The 12,448-nt window shown below is 46.7% G+C and overlaps 1 long non-coding RNA gene across 1 annotated transcript; it reads left to right on the forward strand.

The window, feature by feature from the left end:
- Nucleotides 1-582: 582 nt before the first annotated feature.
- LOC143804960 (uncharacterized) lies at nucleotides 583-11,682 on the forward strand. The gene is made up of 3 exons (XR_013221139.1): nucleotides 583-1,624; nucleotides 4,844-5,114; nucleotides 10,350-11,682. It is a non-coding gene; the product is annotated as an uncharacterized LOC143804960 (long non-coding RNA).
- The last annotated feature ends 766 nt before the right edge of the window (nucleotides 11,683-12,448 follow it).

The following is a 12,448-nucleotide window of genomic DNA, read 5'->3' on the forward strand; positions in this document are numbered from 1 at the left end:
AAAAAAAAAAAAGCTATGTTTTGCATCTAACCTGTGATACTCCAATCCACCATGCACACGTTACTGTAGTACTCATGTCCCCTGACGAAGGCTTTGCCGAAACGCGCATCGGGGTGACGTGGGCTGTACCGACAGTTCCCCTCCTCACTATCCTGGTGGTCTTCTGGTCATTCACTTAGGTTTGAGAAGCTTAAACGCTCTATATTACTCCAGATACTTCTTATTCTATGTAGTGTTTTCTGCTTTCTCTGCACTATTGGTGGTCCTTTTGTGACCATAAAGGTTGCCTATAGATGACTAAGTGTGAACTAATACTGTCCAGGACTACCTTTCTATTATCTATAGGGGTACATACAATTATCTAATGCTATATCTGTCTGGATTGCAGACAATATAAATTTCCTGCAAAGAAACCCAAAGGTCCTATAATAAAGTAGGTTTGACTTTGTAGAATTTCAAATTGACTTATTTAAAGCTGTAAGGAAAATCCATCTCCATAAAGCTTTCTCATCAGTTCCTACCCACACAATTACACGGGAAGGAGAACGCCCGTGTATTATAGGACCTTTGGGTTTCTTTGCAGGAACCAATGAAGAGTCATTATCCAATTTCCATGACGATGCTGCTTTGTTGCTTAGCATCAATGAACCTGATGTTTTACAAGATGTTGGTCCATCTGATGATCTCGCCCCCTTTGTCGGCGGCGTTCCATCAACATTCATGCCACAAACCCTTCCTGGGAATGTAGCCACTCTATTTGAAACATTAGTTCTAAAAGATATTGAAGCCTTAACTTACAGACAGGCACCGGACAATTTGAAAGCTTCCGAGAGGATAGCGTTAAAAGATGGCAGGATGGTCTGATGTGGTTATACGCTCAGCCGACAAAGGGGGAAGAACTGTATTGTTACCTAAGGAAGCATACCTGCTTGAAGCAGAACGTCAACTTTCAGACTCTAGTGTGTACCTTAAGTTGTCTGGGGACCCCACATACAAATTTAAGGGGGAATTGCAGTCTTTTTTGAGGGGAGCAGTGGAACAACAGATAATCACCCAGAAAAAAGCTGAAAAGCTTTTTCCACAGTTCCCTACCAAACCATATTGGTATTACCTCCCGAAGGTACATAAGTCAATCACCCAACCTCCCGGGAGACCAATTGTGTCAGGGATAGGGTCTCTGACTGAACCCCTGTCCCAATATTTGGAATGGCTACTGCGTCCACCCCTCCATGCGGTTCCGTCCTACACCAGGGACACTAGTTCATTCCTCAAAAATATAAAGGGGTTCCTTTGGCGGCCGGGGTTCTCCCTGGCATCCATTGACATGGTCAATCTTTATACCAGCATCCCATAACGTATGGGGGTCGACACCATCAGGCGTGTGTTACACACAACTGATAGGAGTCAGGCCTTCAACGATTTTGTGTGCGGTGGATTGAGTTTTATACTCACCCATAACGCTTTTACTTTTGCGGGTAGCTGGTATCTTCAGACCACGGGGACTGCCATGGGGACCCCGGTCGCATGCACTTTTGCAAATCTGTATCTAGCAGTGTTTGAGGAAGATTTTGTGTATTCCAAGCGGAACCCCTTCCTCAAATACATAAGATCATATCTTAGATAGGTGCAGGGGCGGATTATAAGAGGGTCAATCTGGGCGGTAGCCCAGGGCCCAGTGGTGTGGGGGGGCCCTGGGCTACCGCACAGATTGCCCGCCGGCCGCCGCCATCAGGGCATTATTATACCCGTCCCACCCTTACTGGTTTATGCCCCCCTCAGTTTTATAAGCCGCAGCGATGTGAGGAGGAGGAGCGTCACTGTGACAGATGGCTGTGCTGAAGCAGCCAGTGCTGAGCCACAGGAGGGCGGGACTCCACCGTCCAATCCCTGCTGAGCGCGGGCTCCATGCAGCATTCGCTCTCCACAGTCAGTGAGCAGCGCAGCCCCCGGTGAGTGTGTGAGCAATGCATGTGCTGGTGACACTGGTGAGGTGTATGGACGGTGTGAGGACAGGCTGCAGTAGTCCAGTCCCTGCAGCAGACGCGTCATCAGTGAGCTGGCCGCTGTCCATACTATCAGCACAGGAGCCGCTCACTGAGGATTACTATGTCCTGACCCCTGTCTACAGATGGAGATAAGAGCACAGCGCAGTCTGTGCTGGTGACCCCCTCCCCCACCTCCTGCAGAGAAGGCTAAGGCTGCTGAGCCCACTCTACCCCTCAGGACACAGCAACGCTCTCGGAAGATTCCCACAGGTGTCTCTCCAAACTGCTCTGAAAAACGTTCAGACTGGAGCTGCCGAGTCCTGTCAGGGGGCAGATGGGACACAGCAGCCTCATCCTTCTCTGCAGGGGGTCAGTAGGACACACTGTGCATCAGGGCTTTATAGCTGAAGAATAGGCTCACCTTCCAGAGATGTGTCACATCACCACACACTATGTATAGATATCTATCATACGTATCACACGCACTGTATATTGCAGGGGGAATAAAGGCTCTTAGGGTATGTGCACACGTTCAGGATTAGGGTATGTGCACACGTTGCGGTTTTTGACGCGGATCCGCAGCAGTTTTCCATGCGTTTACAGTACAATGTAAACCTATGGAAAACAAAAACCGCTGTGCACATGCTGCGGAAAAAAACGCGCGGAAACGCTGCGGGTTTTTTTCCGCAGCATGTCAATTCTTTGTGCGGAATCCGCAGCGGTTTGGCACCTGCTCCATATTAAAAATCCGCAGGTGTCCAAAACCGCTGTGGAAACCGCACAAAAAAACGCGATAAATCTGCAGTACTTTTTGCACTGCGGATTTAATCAAATCCGCTGTGGAAAATTCTGCAACGGAATCCGCAGCGTGTGCACATGGCCTTAGGCAGCGCTTTGGACGCAGCACATGTCCGCGCTGCCGACTTTTGTACACGCGGTGATTCCAGATGTGTTCACTGAACCGTGTGGAATCACTGTACCCTATAAATTAGACTGTGATATTTATCTTGCTGAGACTGATCGTCTCCACAAGATAAATAGACATACTGATGTCTATAAAGGCACACCGCACGTGCGTATACGCAGGGAACCCGTGGGCATCTGTACACACATAGTGGAGACGGGATTTCTTGAAATCCCCTCCACTATGCTGGACGCTGCAGATTGGACGCTCTGGCTCTACGCAGCATCGAATCCACAGCATTTACTGAACGTGGAAACATACCCTTAGTCTGCGCTCACACTAGCCTAGAATACGGCTGAGTGCTATGTGATGTATATACTATGGACACACTGGGGGCAATGCTGGAGGACACACTGGGGCAGATTGCTGGACAGACACACTGGGGGCAATGCTGGAGGACACACTGGGGCAGATGATTGCTGGAGACACTGGGGCAATGCTGGAGACACTGGGGCAGATTGCTGTACACAGTTGGGTGCAATGCTGGACACACTGGGGCAGATTGCTTAACACACTGGGGGCAATATGCTGGAGTCAGACACTGGGGCAGATTGCTGGACACACTGTCTGGGGGCAATGCTGGACACACTGGGGCAGATTGCTGGACACACTGGGGGCAATGATGGACACGGGCAGATTGCTGGACAGTGGGGCAATATGGTGGACATACTGGGGCAGATTGCTGGACACACTGGGGGCAGGACTGGAGGCATGGGCAGAATGTAGATACGGGGCATAATTGGAGAGACGGGGCAGAATGAAAGACATGGGGCAGGATTGGATCATGGGGCAGGATGGATACGATGGAGACAGATGGGGCAGGATGGGGAGATCATATTGGGTAGAATGAATACTCATGAGGGCAGGATGGGAGAACATATGGCTGGAGCCAGGAATTAAATAAACTGGGCCAGGATTGGGAATATTATTACCATAGGGGCTAATTAAGGGATATTATTACTGCAGTGATGTATTTATTTTATTTTTTGAGTATACTGTTTTAAATGGGGGGGGGGTCCATTACTGTGTAGAGTGACACTAGGTCGCCTTTTTTTCTTCATGTGGTGTAATGTAGAAGTTGTGAAAAATTAAGTAATGTGTTCTGCAAGCGGAGCTTGAAATAACAGTGTTATTTCCTGCAGAAACGAGTCCTGGCTGGATGAAGTGATGGCGGTCTGTGCTGGATGAAAGATGAAGGACTTCACCTAGAGACATCACTGGTGATTCAGTGTTACCTATACACTGACACTATACACTGTATACTATATACAGAGCTCCTGTGTATAATGTCACCAGTGATCACTGTATTACCTATACATTATTTACAGAGCTCCTGTGTATACCACCACCAGTGATCTCTGTATTACCTCTACACAGACACTGCATACTAAGTACAGATCTCCTGTGAATACTGGCACTTATGGTGATAGTATTGTGTTTTTTTTGTGTTTTTTTTGTTTTTTTTTACTGATCAGTATTGTAGTATTCAGTCACTATGTGGTGGTAATATGTGGTCTGGAAATGGTGTTGTGGTATTTGTCCCTTGTATGTGCTGTTTGGTCACCAAGTGGTGGTAATATGTGGTCTTGACATGGTGCGGTGTTCCTTGTATGTGATATTATTCGATCACTGTGGTTGTAATTTGTGGTCTGGTCATGGTTCGGTGGTATTTGTTCCTTGTTTGTGATATTGGTCAAAATATACCTAAATTGTATTGCATATTTTAACAAATATTTAATAGGTTACAGTAGAGTAGGGCCCGGCCATTTTTCTGGAATAATCTGGTTCAGGTATAACATGACCCCCGTCACATGACCCCCGTCACATGACCGGGGGGGCCCACAGTGTCTGAACAGCCCGGGGCCCTGGCTACCCTTAATCCACCCCTGGATAGGTGGATGATGCCTTCTTGGTGTGGGACGGAACAGCGGAGGATTTTGAGCCATTTGTTGAGTATTTAAACGTCACGAACAACATGGGTATGCGTTTTACCTCTGTCTTTGGACAAGACAGATTAGAATTTTTAGACGTTTTGGTTACCATACAAGAGGGTGATATTCACACATCCATCTACCGTAAACCAACGGCCACCAATGCAATGTTACATCATAACAGCTTTCACCCTGCACACACAAAGCGCGCCTTGCCCTATAGTCAACTGTTGCGTACACGGAGAAAGCCGGATTACTCACCGGTAATGCTCTTTTAATGAGTCCACGACAGCACCCCACATGAGAGAGAGGGATCCGCCCATAGGAACAGGAAACCTACAGAATAAAAGGAGGCGGTCCCCTCTCCTCCTCAGTTTAGTTTACAGAGTATAAAAAGGGAACCGCAAAAGCTTTAGTATTAATTCTTATACAGCAAAATATCTTAAAAACTCTATACAACCATTATTTGTGAATTAAAGAAAGGGCTGTGCATAATCAGGGAGGGTTGTAAATGGGTACTGTCGTGGACTCATTAAAAGAGCATTACCGGTGAGTAATCCGGCTTTTTACCCTTCGCCACGACAGCACCCCACATGAGAGACTTTCAGAGAGTCATTACTCGGGTGGGATTACTGTACTAAGCACAGCTCTACCAAAGGTCAGATCAGAAGATGAAGATAGATCAAGTCTATAATGGTTGTAAAAGGTAGAAGGTGTAGACCAAGTTGCGGCCTTACATATTAGATGGATCGGGACATCCGCTTGTTCCGCCCAGGAGGAAGCCATGGCTCGTGTCGAGTGCGCTTTAATACCCACTGGAGGAATCTCGCCTTTCGATGTATAGGCCAAGCAGATAGCATCTCTGATCCACCGAGATATGGTAGCTCTCGTGACCCCATGTCCTTTCTTGTGGCCCTGAAAGGAGATAAACAGAGCCCTACTCTCCCTCCATGCTTGACACCTTTCTATATAAGTCAGGATGGCTCTTCTGACATCTAAGGTGTGGAACTTCTGTTGTTCAGGGGTTACAGGAGAATCAAAGAAGGAAGGGAGAAATATTTCCTGTGACCTGTGGTAGGTGGATGCTACCTTAGGGAGGTATGAGGGGTCTGGTTTTAGGACTATTCGGTCATGGAATATCAGTAAGAATGGTGGGTCTACTGATAGGGCCTGGATGTCACTAACACGTCTGGCTGAGGTCAGAGCTACCAAGAGGGCTACCTTATATGTGAGGACATTTAGAGGTATAGAATCTAGAGGCTCAAATGGGGAGCTGGTTAAGGCCTCTAGCACTAGATTTAAATCCCACGGAGGTAGACGGGGAATATGTACTGGGTTACTGCGTTCACAAGACTTAATGAATCTGGAGACCCATCTATCAGCGGCTATATTATATCCATATAAGGCTCCTAACGCTGATATCTGGACTCTTAAGGTGTTCACTGATAGTCCTAATTCTCTACCTTTTTGTAGGAATTCTAGAATAGGTGTTATCGGAACCTGTTTAGTGAATGGTACTGTATGAAAGTCTAAGAATTTTTTCCATACCCTGCTATATATCAGGGTTGTAGATTTTTTCCTACTTAGTAGCAGGGTGTTTACTAGTTGTTCTGAGAAACCCCTTGAAGTTAATAATTGCCGCTCAAGTTCCACGCCGTCAAGTGAAGCCCTTTCACTTGCGGGTGGAAAAACGGCCCTTGGAACAGTAGTTCCTTGTCCAATGGAAGAATCCATGGATCGGATAGACACATGGTCTGGAGGCAGGAGAACCACGGTCTTTTTGGCCAGAAGGGTGCAATGAGGATTACCCTTGCTTGCTCCCTCCTGATCTTCCTGATCACTAGCGGAATTAGAGACATCGGAGGAAAGGCGTATGCCAGTTTGAAGTTCCAAGGATGGTGTAGAGAGTCCAGCATGTCTGGATGATCCATGGAGTTCAGAGAAGCGAATCTTTCTACCTGTCTGTTGCCTCTTGTGGCAAATAGATCTATCTGAGGCACTCCCCATGCTTTCGTTATTAGTCTGAACACGGCTCTGTTTAAGGACCATTCTCCCTGGCGTAGCCTGTTTCGGCTGAGGTAGTCCGCTTTGGTATTCTCTATTCCTCTGATGTGTAGGGCTGTTAGGGATGCAAGATGAGTCTCTGCAAATTGGAAGATATCCCCTGCGATGGTCATCAGACTTCCTGACCGTGTACCGCCCTGGCGGTTTACATAGGCCACTGTGGTGGAGTTGTCTGAGAAAACTCTTACATCTGCTCCTTGGATCTGTGGAAGAAAATAATTTAAGGCTTTCCCTACTGCTGTTAACTCTTTCCAATTTGACGAACATGATGATTCTGACTGATTCCAGGTATCCTGGACTACATCATCCTCCATATGTGCACCCCATCCCGTAGGGCTGGCGTCTGTAGTAATTATTTTGGATGGATCTATTATCCATGGTACACCCCCTGAAAGGTGTCCCATATCTAGCCACCAAGATAGAGATTCTATGACATCTCTAGAGAGAGTTAGTTTACTCTCTAGGTGTCCTTCCCGTCCCTGGGCTGACAGTACTTCGTACTGTAATTGGCGGGTATGGAATTGAGCCCATGGTACAGCCGGGATACATGAGGACAATGATCCCGGTAAGGACATAGCCTTCCTTAGTGTCATGTAGGGGTTTTTTATCGCTTCTGACACCTTTGACTGTATAGTCCTTTTCTTTGAATGCGGGAGGAAGCTTTTTTGACTTACTGAGTCTAGCTGGATCCCTAGAAACATTTGAGTAGTGTCTGGATTCAGCCTGGACTTTTCGAAGTTGATAATCCAGCCCAACTCCTGCAGGGATGAGATTGTGTTAGACAACCGCAATTTACATTGAGCCACAGAATTCCCTATTACTAGAAAGTCATCCAGGTAGGGTATTATTAAAGTGTCCCGTTGGCGTAGATGAGCCATTACCTCTAACATCACCTTTGTAAAAATGCGGGGGGCCATAGAAAGCCCAAATGGCATTGCTACATATTGGAAGTGACGAACCTGTCCCTCCAGGATGACCGCTACTCTTAGATACTACTGGTGTTCGGCATGTATAGGAAGGTGATAGTAAGCATCTTTTAGGTCTATCCCGGCCATGACACACCTAGGGAACAAAAGCTTGATGGTAGAACTAATGGATTCCATTTTGAAAGTGTGGTTACGTAAAAAGGAATTTAGTTTTTTGAGGTTTATGATAGTTCTGAATGAACCATCTGGTTTATTGATCAAGAATAAAGGGGAATAGAACCCCCTCCCTTCTTGATCCCGGGGAACTTCTATCAATACTTTTTTAGATAGAAGCGATAGGATCTCTGATTCCAGAGCTTCTTGTTGTTGTTGACCTCTCGGAGATGTTACAATAAAAGAATCCCAAGGGATTCTATCAAATTCTAATTTTAATCCATTCCCAATAATGTCCAGAATCCAAGGACTAGATGTTATTAATTTCCATTTAGCAGCGAAATATTTCAATCTACCGCCCACTTCATAATTAACGGTACTTGTTACGTCTTGGGTTATAGGATCCGGAAAACAGAGCACCTTTTTGTTTTGGATCCTTTGCCTCCCAGCGCTCCCTTTGCTCAGTGGGTTTATTCCTGGTGAAGGGGCGTCTCCTGAAAGCTCTCCTGTAAGAGGGAAGGTACTGGTTAGGGAAGCCTTTCTTCCGCTCTCCTGCTTTATTTAAGAGCTCATCCAGAGCTTTCCCGAATAGGAACTCACCCTGGCAGGGGATCGCACAAAGTTTTGCTTTGGCCTGTGCGTCCCCTTTCCAGTTCTTCAACCAGAGTGCTCGCCGGGCTGTGTTTACTAGGCCGGCTGACCTGGCTGTTAGGCGTAGCGAATCCACCGAGGCATCGGCTAGGAATGCTACTGCATCTTTCATTAGAGGGATTTTCGACAGAATTGTATTTCTGGAAGCTCCACTTCTAATTTGTTCCTCCAGCTGCTCCGTCCATACTAGCAGTGACCTTGCAGTACAGGTGCTAGAGATGGCTGGTCTGAATGCCCCCGTATTAGCCTCCCATGACCTTTTAAGCAAGGCTTCTGCTTTCCGGTCTAACGGATCAGTTAGCGTCCCTGAGTCCTCCACAGGCAAGACCGACTGTTTAGAAGTTGAAGCCACTGCAGCATCAACTTTTGGTACCTTTTGCCAGGAATTAAGTTCTTCATCACTGAAGGGGTAGCGTCTTTTAGCAGAGGATGGTAAAAAACCTCTTGTATGTTGTTTCTCCCACTCTTTTTTAACCAGCTCCTTAATTGTGGGTATGGCGGGGAAGGACCTTCGTTTTCTTTGTCCTAACCCCGCGAACATGATGTCCTGCGCTGACTTCTTTCCCTTCTCATCTGGGCACCCCATCGTGCTCCTGATGGCTTTAATTAAACTGTCTACACTGCTATTTGGTAGACAAAGCCCTCCTTCATATTCCGATGAACTTGGCTGGGACTCCTCTTCATCAGAGGATTTTTGCACTACCTCTGACTCCGAGCTTACTGGAGATCGGGACCTGCTGGGCTGGCGGGTACTGGTGCTACTTGTATGGGCCAGACCTTGCATCTCTTCCCGAATTATGGCTCTAACGTCAGATGGAGTCATTACGTTTTCTTGCCGTAATGTCAGTACGATGCACTCTGCACATAACCTCTTAGTATATGAGTCCGGGAGGGGTTGCAAGCATAAGGCACATTCTCTGTGTTTGGTTTTATGTGTCCTTTTCTTAGTCTAGAGGAAGGGGATATAGGAGGAACATATATCAGCATATGGGAAGAGACTCTTTTAAAACTCACCCAGTGAAGCGGACAGGTACCGGTTCTGGAGGCGGATTCTTAGCTGAAAGACCTTTCTGTTTGGTGGCAGATCGCTTTTCCTGGGATCGATCTCCACTTTTAGTGCTGCTCCTGGCGCTTGTCTCCTTACTGGGAGACTGCTCTGTTGCAGACAAGTGCGCTACATCGGCCGGTGAAGCCATACTTACACACACCGGCCGACGCTAGCGCTGCACTTTTGAATCTGGCGCCGAATCTCCTGCCTCCCCGGACCCAACCCGGAAGTGCTCCAGCGACTTCCGGGTTAGACGCGCCGCTCCTCCTTACCATGCGGCGGCTGCTGGATAAGAAGCCGGCCGCTGAGCGCGCGCGTCCTCATGGATCCGGGCGGCCCAGCGGCACCGAACCCGGACCATGGCGATGAACAGACGAGGGGGGAGGCTGCAAACAGTGGCTCCCCCGCCGCTGCCTCTGGTACCGCAGCCCCTGCCGTTCCACCAGAGACTGACGCAGGCGGGTGCATGGCCCAGGAATCCTTTTTGGACTGCAGGTACTTCGGGGTTCCCATAGAAACAGGAAACCTAAACTGAGGAGGAGAGGGGACCGCCTCCTTTTATTCTGTAGGTTTCCTGTTCCTATGGGCGGATCCCTCTCTCTCATGTGGGGTGCTGTCGTGGCGAAGGGTAAAATTAATAATACTCAAAGGGGGTTTGAACAGCAGTCAGGGGAGCTGTGTCAGAGGTTACGAGAAAGAGGTTACCCCGAAGCACTTTTGAAATCTGCATTGAATCGTGTAAATGATGACCCTCAGGGACTTAGTGCAGCTAGTAATGTCTCAAAAGAACCACGTTTTAATTTCTGCTTCCGTTACGGCCCCTTAGATCAGGCAATAAGAGCGTCCATCAGGAGACACTGGCACGTTCTAGAACAAGTTAGGGATCTATCGATTAGAGCTTCCAGTGGTCCATTAATTTTCAATAAACGAAGTACCCGCATCAGGGACATCTTGGTCCACAATCAGACACCAGGTCCACAGAGAAATTGGTTACAACAGTCACCTTTAAAAGGAAATTTTCGTTGTGGTCACTGCAATTTTTGCAGTAACCATATCACAGGTCAAACCTTAAATATTGGTCCAATTAGACACACGGTCCAACAATTCATCTCTTGCAGGACGGATTATGTCGTTTACGTCATGTTCTGTCCTTGCAAGAGATTTTACATAGGTAAAACGAAACGTCAGCTATTTATACGCTTCAGAGAGCATCTCAGATCTATTCATACCGGTAAAGGGGTACCAAGATTGATCAAACATACGAGATACGCATGATAGTAAGCCAGAGGTTCTCACGTTCGCAGGGATAGAAAAGGTAACACCATCCGCACGAGGAGGTGACTTACATAGGTTCCTACTTAGACAAGAAGCACGGTGGATCATGCGGACTAGAGCCGCAGGACCGTCTGGCTTCAATGACAGGACGGATATGTCTGTTTTCTTATAACGGTTTTGTAGCCTACCTCTAGCGTTTTTTTGTACTATTTATTATTTGGGTCTCAGAGGAATAATCGTTCAGTTTGCCTCTTTTCTATTAGAAGACGCTTACAGAGTTTCTCTTTTTTCTACATGTCATGTGACCATGAGATTGTAATATGACAAAAGCATTTTCTTTTGTAAGGTTATTGTTATGCATTTTATTTGCATTTCCAGAGCTTTTTTTTACTTTGATTTTAATATTCATATTGTTGTTTCTTTTTCAATGTGGTTTTTAATGTGTTGTTCATGTTTCACATTATGAGCGTGGGGAGTGGGCGTGTAGTGGGAGTGGGATGGTTTACACCGACCAACCTATTTCTACTGGCGTCACTTCCCAGCTCATTAGACCCGTAGAAACGCTGGACTAGCGCGAAACGGTTGTTGTTCCCTGCTCACCTCTTCCCTCGCATACACCCACGATGCCGTGAAGATGCCGTTTTTAAGTCTTGTCTGCTAAAATAAAGGATCGTCATCGCACCGTACTGGTGAGTGCTGCCGCATTTTTTTTTTTTTCTTCGGTTCACATATTCATACAGACTTTGTTTCTTGCGAGCACCTCCAGTATCCGAGAAGAGCACGTATTTACAGACACCGCAAGTGGACTGAACGTCCCTCGCTCACACAACAGTGGCTGTGCGGCTTTATTTCTTCTTTTTGTTATGTTCATATACAATGGGTGTTTACACCCACATTGAAAACGTGCAAGGATGCCCATGGTTTGCTTGCCCGCCTACATGCAGTGATGCATATTTTCGGGAGGAGAACCCTGGGGACACCCCCACATGCATCACTGTTGGTGGAGACAACGAGACAGGTGCCACTACCTCAGGTGTGTGCGGAGTATTTCCCCGCAGAATCCTGGATGCTAAATTGCATGTGTCCAGTGCATTTTCCTAACAATAATGCATGTTGCTGCAGCCTCCAAGATGCATTATCAGTGGAAAAAGATATATTATCATGCTGAATATGCCCAAATATATTCAATTAACATTATACCCAACTACTATACTAAAGAGGCAATAAAAACCATGTCAAACATTTATAACATTTTATTGTAAGAAACTAGGCATATGCCAAAAATAACATGTCAAGCAAGAAAACTGTGATAAAGGAGCTTGGCATAGGTGACATTTCTTGCCAGCATTCAACCTGTGAGATAAAAAAAGTATATATACTAAACAGTGTAGTATACTTTATAAGGTGCATGTAGAGCTGGGCAGTTCAATATGACATACCGTATATACTCG

The sequence above is a fragment of the Ranitomeya variabilis genome, chromosome 2 (genome assembly GCF_051348905.1).
Source record: "Ranitomeya variabilis isolate aRanVar5 chromosome 2, aRanVar5.hap1, whole genome shotgun sequence".
Taxonomy (NCBI): Eukaryota; Metazoa; Chordata; class Amphibia; order Anura; family Dendrobatidae; genus Ranitomeya; species Ranitomeya variabilis.